Raw genomic sequence first — 10,260 nt, 5'->3', positions numbered from 1 at the left:
ACTAAGATAAGGGTACGCATCGCACCATTTGCCTTTTCTGTGATCGTATCAACATGAGTACTAAACTAAACGAGCAGTCAACGATAAATGTGACACCGAGAATTACAGCCGAAGATACACTAGGATACGGTGGAGGAGGACTGACAAAGTCCCTCTTAAGAGGATTAAAGCGATGGATTTTCGTTTATCCTTGGTTGATTTGAAGGCTGTTGATAGTACAGTAGTCCTTAAAGTTGCTCATTATCACATCACTGAGTTGGGGAACTGCCTCGGAGTTTTCAATGAGATATTTCAGATGAACTTAGAAGTCTGCTACGTACTTAAGCCTGTCCTCAAACTCAGAAAGGAAAAAAATTGCTAAGAACAACAGCACTGCAAGTTTCGTATCTTGTGGAGCACCACACTTGAGCTCAGCTCATTTGGAGTTGGTGTCTCTAGGGAAAAGGCTGTAAACGCACTGGAAACGGTCTTGCAAAAAATAAATGACTATAAGGAGAATATGCCTGCGTGCACCCATTGCGCGTAAATTTTTTCACAGCTATTAAAACTCGAATAAGATCAAAAACTTTTCGGTAATCCCCTAGGAAAAGATTGACAAAGGCTTCTCCGTTAAGCCACTCGACAATAAGGTGATACATTCTGACTAATTAAACAGTTAGTGCGGTTTCATTTCAATCATCTGTACTGATATGGGTCAAGAGAAGGAGAAACCGGTGAGATCAGCTCTGTGATATCGTATGCAATATTGAAAGTTCTTAACATTGAATAGACAACAAATGTTGGTCAAATTGCAATGATAAATACGAGATGTTACAGTAACTAATAACGGCAAAGAGAATGATGACGTACTAATCATTTGAAATCAATCTTTGAAAGACTGAGTTTCAAAGTGCATGCATCCTGTTATAGCGGTCAAGGGTGTATTCTGTCCACAAAGAAAATATGAGCAAACATCCCTTATTAAAATATTTTTTAGTCCTTTGGACACTTTAACGCCTTTTGCATTTAGGGCACACCAACATTTATAATAAGTTTTCCCCTACGTTGAGGAATCCCCTTACAAAAGTCAGAAATTTTTAGTTTCCATTTTTTTTTCTTGACGCATTTTTAGAAAATAAATTAGGCATAAGCTCCCGAAACCAATGACTTAAGGGGCTTATTTATAAAAAAAAATTAATGAATTTTGAATCCCTTTTGTTTCCTAACAGATACGTCTAAATACAATAAAACAGCCATAAAGAGCTACAAGGTGGAGAGTAGGGTGGATTGACAAATTCGTATAAATTTCTGTAAATAAGACTGACTATATATCTGTACTTATGTATTACTTACTGTCTTATGTATTTTTGAATCCTTACGAAGGTCTTGGATCCCCCCTCCCATAGGGCCCTCTTAATCTTTCGAATACTTTTCACGCTACAATACCTGACGGGCAAGGTAATAATTCTAACCTGATTTGTCAAATATTTTTAAATTAAAAGCGCGATCATTATTTAAACCAATGAGAGGTTCCTATTTTGGTAAATATGGCGGAGTCCAAATTTCTGACCTATGATATACAACTACCAAAAATCAGTATCAAATCAGTATTCAAATAAATTTACTTACAGAAATGTGCATTGTCAGTTTAATATACATATACTGAAAATTATTTCTTAAAATCTTAATTAATTTTTGATTTATTAAAGTTATAAAAATGAACACAATTAGAAGAATTTTTCAGTAAAGTACAAATTATATCCTGGATTTTAAAAAAGCTTGGAGTTTGGAAACCTACTCATATTAATTTCTGCTCGTTTTGAGTTGGACTCAGTTATTTATTTTAATTTCTGTTTGTTTTGGGTTTCATTTATTTATTGATACTGATTTGTGGTAGTTGTATGCTTGGTATATTATTTGATTCTATTTTTTTTTCATTTTCGGTTTAATGTAGATCTTTACATTTTTTTAAAAACTTATTTTGTGGAAAAATATTTTTTTAAATTAATTTCTTTTCGTTTTATATTGACATAGTCTTTTTCCCTGAAAAAGACTGAGCCTCTTCTAAAGTTTAACAACCGTCCCTTCCATAAAATGCCCCCTGGGCATAACGTACAACCCTTGCCCCCAATCTATGGGGTTTTTTCAACCCAAAAAGCATTTTTATGTGATATTAGGACTATTTTGAATAGAATGGATGTCTCCAAATTTCTATTAGATGCATTTTGGGACAATATGACTTATGTTTGAAGGGGTGGATAGCTGCCCTCTGATCACTTTGACTCTCAAGAGGAGCATTAGAGCGTCTGATTACCAATCCAACGAGCCCCCTCCAAAGTATATATGACCATGCTTTCAATAAAACCTTATATGCCCCCAAGGGAATAACTTACAACCCTTGCCCTGAGGGCTGAGGGATTTCTTTTTCTCAAGGAAATAATTTGCAAACCTTTCAAATACCTTGAACAAAATGTCTATCTCGAAAAATTTGATGGTGGCATAGCTTACAACCCTTGTATATGACATAACTTATAATCCTTGTCTTCAGGGTTGTGGGAGGGGGGGGGGTTTCATCCTCAAAGACCTAATTTTCAGAACTTTTAACTATGTTGAACAAAATGACTATCTCAAAATTTTGATTGGATGTGTTTGGGAAAATGGTGAGCGTGAGAGGGGGTCATCTGCCCTCCAATCACTTTTGACCATTAAAAAGGGCAGTAGTCCTTTGAACTTTCAATCGAATGAGCCCTTTTTGAAGCTTCTGCGACAACGCTTTCCATAAAACTCTCATATGCCCCAGTGCATACTTTACAACCCTTCCCCTGGGGGCTGTGGGGGGTGTGTCCTTCTCAAAGACATATTTTCCGGATCTTTCAACTACGTTGAACAAAATGGCTATCTCAAAATTTTGATTCAATGTGTTTAGGGAAAACTTGGGCGTGCAAAGGGTGTTAGTTGCCTTCCAATCTCTTTCGGTTATTAAAATGGGCACAAGCCCTTCCAATTTCCAATTGAATGAGCCTTTTTCAAAGTTTCTGCGAAAACTACTTCGATACGAAGTGCCCTGGTATAAAACAAAGAAATAAATAGTACATTGTGCCAACATCGTTCTTTACTTAGGCAGCGCTGTTGTGCTGCCAATTATTTAGTTGCACAGGCATTCTTTAAGCAGCATAACAGAATAAGAAAAAAACACCGCGGAATTCTTTTTAGTTATTTTATATCCTACTTAATCGTGACGGATCAATCTTGTGGATTATATAAATTTAAAAAAAATGGATTTATAAACAAAAAGTAAGTTTGAAACAAATGCTTTAAACCTTTTCATAGTAAAAACTAGTGAAAAATTATCATTTTCATTGGTCAAAAATGTCTTAAAATTAAATTTGAGATCAAAGCAATTATTACATTCGAATAGACTTTAAAAAAGGCATCAAGTGATATTTTAACATTATTCGTAGAGTAGAAATATGGACTGCTCTATATTTACCCATATTTTAACCAATGGAAATCAAGAACCTCACTTTTCAATTTTAGAACGTTTAATACAATTTTTGTTGGATACCCTTTCATTTCTATTAATCACAAACACTCCTTTATTTTACGCATTTTGAAGAATGTAAAAAAAACCTGGTAAGGCTTAAAATAACCTGAGAAGATTTAAACTCTGGGTTAAGCGTAAAGTTAACAAATATTCTAACTTTGCCGAAAATTGACGAGATTGGAATTTTAAACTTTAAACAGAGAATAAGCAATTCTAACTGATACTGAATGAAAAAATTTATTCTGTTTCTGCTTATATTTGTATAAACATGCTTTAAGCGTGTGGAATATAGGTAGAGAAACCGTGTTTCTCACATGGACAACTGTGGGTGCCCGCTTCACGCGTGGACAAGCCTTCAATTTATTCGCATATACACCAGACAAAATAATTTTATATCCGAAAGCACTCAAATAAATGAATAGATGTAAAATAACTAAAATTTATTTACTTTGAATTTCCTTTCTTTTAATATGGCCGCAACCCCCGATGGGTAAACTAGCGCAAAATAAAACTATACCCAATACGGGGGGGGGGGAATATCCCGCTGTATGCACTAGTGCATGAAGTCTTAAATAGTTGCTTCCTACTTAATATGTTGCTAGTTTTGATTAGCCGATACAAGAGAAATTTTCCAGAGACAATATTCTAAAGTCTGCATTTTTTTTACCCCTTCACGCTCAAGCACTCAGCAAGGTTACCAATCCCAATGTACCTGGCCGTAGGCAACCATAGTAGTACCAATTTTTCCTTTTTCAAACTGGGAATGAACTCACACATGCTTGATTTCCCCCGAGACCATGACACAAAACCAGGTTCAAAGTGCTATCATTACCTGAAGCATCTAAGCAGTTGTCATTGGACATCTGTTGCCGCTTAGTGCAGGTGAATACCTGATTCCTGCCATGACCATGACAATAGGACACGCCCATATTTTCATTACTTTTTCTTTCCATTGCATCCAAACATGTTCCTGCGTCAGCATTTCGGATCTAAAATACATTATCAAGTATAGTCTTTTTTTCATATTTTTAAATTCACCCTCTTTCCATTTCCTCTTGTTTTCAATATTTTCACCTAATTCTGTGTTGTCCAGTGTACCTGACACCTAAGTGTGAGAAAGTTCGAGTCACTATGCTAGTATCATCTTAGTCATTTAGATCAGGAAAAAATCAAACTTGACTTTTCAAGCTATGCAGCACCATCTATTTTATCTCTAAGACTAATCATTTGCCTGGGATACTGTAACCATCTTCTGTAGTTGAACTATTTTTAGTATATTTTTTCGAGACATACTCAGGCTATATTAAGGCATCTTAAAAAATTGAGCTTTTAAGATCCTTTTTGCCAAAGGATAATACAATAAAAAACATACTTTTTGGAAAGCAAATTATTTGCAACATAGTTGTCAGTTTCCCTCACTAATTTTTTGTTTTTAGATTTAATAAACAAGTCATACAAAAATAAAGTATAATGAATAATTTCAATTTTAAGGAAGATAAACATATATTGGGGGCTTCAATATTGCAAATTATAATGATGATGTTTACATACCATGTTGTTATTTGAAAATGCGACAAATGTGAACTGCAGAACCGCGTTTGACAATTGCAGTTGAACTAGAAAAAACATCTTCTGACTTTGAAATAGTAAAGAAACCTCACAAAGGGTGGGTTTCTGTAAGGAAATATATTTAACTATAAGTATATAAAGCAGCACAAACATGCCTGGACATACCCTATTCTTTTCTTTAAATAATATTTACTTATTTTCTTTGACTTACTATTGGTGCAGTTTGTGTCCAATTGTGACTAATTCTAAGCTGATTAACATCACTCATTCTCTCGTACGACCTTTATTCGCCCAAATAATTCTTTCATCTATTCATGTATCTATTAAACATACGAAATGAAAAAAACAAGTGGCAAGAGACTGTCGGTTTAAATTGGCACAGTGTGGGTATTGCCCAGTTTATGTTTTTGACTTCAAACCATGAATTGGGCCCTTCGGTGCTTCTGATAGCAATTTTTTAAAATAAAACTCTTTATCTTTATCTGCGCTTATCGTATTTGGTTTAAGACACTCATCTGATCATTTGGGATGATTTCCCAAAATCATCCCTGAACAATGGCCTCGCAAAGGAAGAGGAATATGTCAATACTTAACACTTTGGGGGTCTTAATCACCTTTCAATTGCCTAGGCCACGTAATGAGCAGCTATGAAGAGACCATGACTTGCCACCTACTACTAGCAGCACTTCTCTTTCCAGGGTAGAAAGAACACCTGCAAGGTTAAATCGTGGCATAGCATCGTCAGAACAGGTTTGAACAGCTTGGGGATTCAGGGATTATGATGGGTCTAATATAACGGGTAAATTTTTGCATTGTCATTCTTAGCAACGATCAAACAATCTTTTGCAGCATCCAAATATGATAGGTGCTGCAATTATGTATGATGTTCATCATTAACTACATCAACGATGACACAGGTGGGGCTGTAGAGAGAATTTATGGCTACGTTTGCTGGACTTCGGTTTAGTTGAACTTAGATAAGCCCAGGGCAAATTAGTTCCCATTCCAACAGCGCGTTTCTTGCTTTCTGATTCATTATATAACCGAATTCATGTAGTCCAGGTTTATCATCTATCCTAGAGTAGAAAAGGAGAGTTGCTATAGTGTTTTAGGCTCTGTGATTGCTGCGGAGCCAGAGCCTGAAACTCTTATCTCAGAAACGTGGAGTTTACCTATTCTTTATTCCTCCGCCTCATGGATAGGGCTGGTTTACTTCTTCTCCTTTTTTTCTATGGATCTTACACTCCACCAACCGAAATAATCAATCTTAATTTTGCATGCCTTATAACAGATTTAACTTTTTTTTGAACATACACAATAAATACAAGTTGACGTATTGCACCTTTTTTTACTCAAATTCAAATTCATTTAATTCAAAAACAAGACATAGCTCTCATGGGCGAAGCCCAAATATGATATCTCTTAGTCATAATTAGCAAAATAAAGTTGTCTTGTAAAACTTCGTCACGATAATTAAACCAAAGGATAAAAACACTTGAGATTAAGAAAAAAATTGTCGGAAAAAACTTCGTCAGGATAAAATAAACTAAACAATAAAAACACTAGAGATCATTGTAATGTTTAATAAAGCTTAGCACACAACATTTATTGTAGCGCATGGGGTTGTAGTGGACTAGGGTGTGCTTAGGAGCCTTCTCAGCCACGTCCCTGGAGGGATCAGATCTTATGGAAAAAAAGATGGGGAAAGGTATGATCGGTAGATGGGAAGTTGAAGGAGGGAGGAGCCAAATCTTTGGCATAATTTTTCTCGATGGGAAGAAAAGGATTCAAGTTAAAAGGAGTAAGGTAGAGGGGAACCGCCATAAATGATTTGCAGGGACCTCTTCTTCGTAAACTCTCTTCGTTAAAAAGAACTTCCGTTGCCCCTTTTGACGTTCCAGTTGCTCTCATTTAAGCATTTGCTTCATCATTTCCCTATTAAAGAAGATTGTTTGATCTTTGTTAGGAATGACAATGCAAAAATTGACCCGTTAGATTAGACCCATCATAATCCTTGAATCCCCAAGCTGTTCAATACCTGTTCTGACGATGCTATGCCACGATTTAACCTTGCCGCTGTTCTTTCTACCCTGGGAGGAGAAGTGTTGGTTATTGTAACATCTCGTTTTTATCATTGACGGGTATCACCTGACGGGCAAGGTATTAATCCTAACCTGATTTGTCAAATATTTTTAAATTAAAAGTACGATCAATTTTCAAACCAATGAGAGATTTCTATTTTGGTAAATATGCCGCAGTCCACATTTCTGACCTATAATATACAACTACCAAAAATCAGTATAAAATCAGTATTCAAATAAATTTACTTACGAAAATGTGCATTGTCAGTTTAATATACGTATTTTAATGTACTTTTTATAAGTAGTTTTAAACTTCGTGATTTATAAATATTTGTAATTAAATAAAAAGAAAATTCTTTTGATGTATATATTGATAGGAATTGTTTTTTGGAGTTGCAGTTATTATTAAGACAAGTTGCTCTTTACTCACAGTTTATTGTCGCGAGTTTGTTTCATCAGCTCAATTTTTCCCTGCCTTTCACAGGGAATATCAACTGCCAGTTAAAATATTCTTTCACCCAATTATGTGTCTGGTAGTTGCTGACTAAATGCTTATACAACTTCTGTAAATTAGTAAATTTTCATGGCATGGCAAACCAGCGAATAAGGGATGCTTTAGCTTCTCATGAAAACCATCTGTACTCTAAACAAGGGCTGATGAATTTTTCTCATGAAGAAGCATGGTTTATTTTGACAAACACCTTGGTATATTATTTGATTCTATTTTTCTTCATTTTCGGTTTAATGGAGCTCTTTACTTTTTTCTGAAAAACTGTTTTTGTGGAAAAAGCTTTTTTTAAATTAATTTCTTTTCGTTTTTATTGACATATTCTTTTTCATGGAAAAAGACTGAGACTCTTCTAAAGTTAAACAACGGTCCCTTCTATAAAATACCCTCTGGGAATAACATACAACCCTTGCCCCCAATCTATGGGGTTTTTTTCAGCCCCAAAAGCATTTTTATATGATATTTGGACTTTTTTGAATAGAATAGCTGTCTCTAAATTTCTATTAGATGCATTTTGGGACAATACCACGTGTTATGAAGGGGTGGATAGCTACCCTCTGATCACTCTGACTCTTAAAAAGAGCACTTTATATGCCCCCCGGGCATAACTTACAACCCTTGCCCTGAGGGCTGAAGTTTTTCTTTTCCTCAAAGAAATAATTTCCAAACCTTTCAAATACCTTAAACAAAATGTCTATCTCAAAAATTTTTATTGTGGCATAGTTTACAATTCTTGTATAAGACATAACTTACAATCCTTGTCTTCAGGGTTGTAGGAGGGGGGTGTCATCCTCAAAGACCTAATTTACAGAACTTTTAACTACGTTGAACAAAATGACTATCTCAAAATTTTGATTGGATGTGTGTGGGAAAATGGTGAACGGGAGAGGGGCTCATTTGCCCTCGAATAACTTTTGACCCTTAAAAAGGGCAGTAGTTCTTTGAACTTTCAATCGAATGAACCCTTTCTGAAGCTTCTGCGACAACGCCTTCCATTAAACCCTCATATGCCCCAGTCCATACTGTATAAGCCTTCCCCTGGGAGCTGTGGGGACAGTGTCCTTCTCAAAGACATGTTTTCCAGATCTTTCAATTACGTTGAACAAAATGGCTATTTCAAAATTTTGATTCAATGTGTTTGGGGAAAATTTGGGCGTGGAAAGGGTGTTAGTTGCCTTTCAATCTCTTTCGGCTATTAAAATGGGCACAAACCCTTCCAATTTCCAATCGAATGAGCCTTTTTCAAAGTTTCTGCGACAACTACTTTTATACGAAGTGCTCTGGTCTAAAACAAAGAAATAAATAATACATTGTGCCAACATCGTTCTTTACTTAGGCAGCGCTGTTGCGCTGCCTATGATTTAGTCGCACAGGCATTCTTTAAGCATCATAACAGAATAAGAAAAAAACACAGCGGAATTCTTTCTAATTATTCTATATCATATTTAATCGCGACAGATCAATGCTTGTGGATTATATAATTAAAAAAAAAATGGATTTATAATCAAATAGCAAGTTTGAAACCAATGTTTTAAACCTTTTTATATTGAAAACTAGAGAAAAAATTATCATTTTCAAGGGTCCAAAAATGGCTTAAAGTTAAATTTGCGATCAAAGCGATTATTACATTTGAATAGACTTTAAAAAAGGCATCAAGTGGTATTTTAACATTATTCGTAGGTTAGAAATATGGCCTGCTCTATATTTACCCAAATTTTAACCAATAGAAATCAAGAACCTCACTTATCAGTTTTAGAACGTTTAATACAATTTTTGTTCGATACCCTTTCTTTTCTATTAATTACAAAACACTCATTTTTTTATGCATTCTGAAGAATGTAAAAAAAACCCTGGTAAGGCTTTAAATAACCTGAAAAGATTTAAACTTTGGGTTAAGCGTAAAGTTAACAAAAGTTCTAACTTCAAAGAAAATTGACGAGTTTGGAATTTGAAACTTTAAACAGAGAATAAGCATTTCTAACTGATACTGAATCAAAAACTTTATATTGTTTCTGCTTATATTTGTATAAACACGCTTTAAGTGTGTGAAATATAGGTAGAGAAACTGTGTTTCTCATATGGACAACTGTGGGTGCCTGCTTCATGCGTGGACAAGCCTTCAATTTATTCGCATATACACTAGACAAAATAATTTTATATCCTAAAGCACTCAAGTAAATGAATATATGTAAAATAACTAAAAGTCATTTACTTTGAATTTCATTTCTTTTAATATGGCCGCAACCCACAATGGGTAAACTAGCGCAAAATAAAACTTTACCCAATACGGGGGGGGGACTATCCCGCGGTATGCACTAGTGCATGAAGTCTAAAATAGCTTTTTTCTATTTTTCTGCATTGATGTCTTTAATATGTCGCTAGTTTTGATTAACCAATACAAGAGAAATTTTCCAGAGACAATATTCTAAAGTCTGCTTTTTTTTTACCCCTTCACGCTGAAGCTCTCAGCATTGTTACCAATCCCAATTTACCTGGCCGTAGGCAACCATAATAGTACCTATTTTTCCTTTTTCAAACTGGGAATGAACTCACACATGTTTGATATCCTCCGAGACCAT

The sequence above is a fragment of the Artemia sp. Qi Xiang Cuo genome, chromosome 1, assembly GCF_049724085.1.
Source record: "Artemia sp. Qi Xiang Cuo chromosome 1, ASM4972408v1, whole genome shotgun sequence".
Taxonomy (NCBI): Eukaryota; Metazoa; Arthropoda; class Branchiopoda; order Anostraca; family Artemiidae; genus Artemia; species Artemia sp. Qi Xiang Cuo.
The sequence above is the reverse complement of the archived record's forward strand: the minus strand, read 5'-3'. Positions refer to the sequence as shown.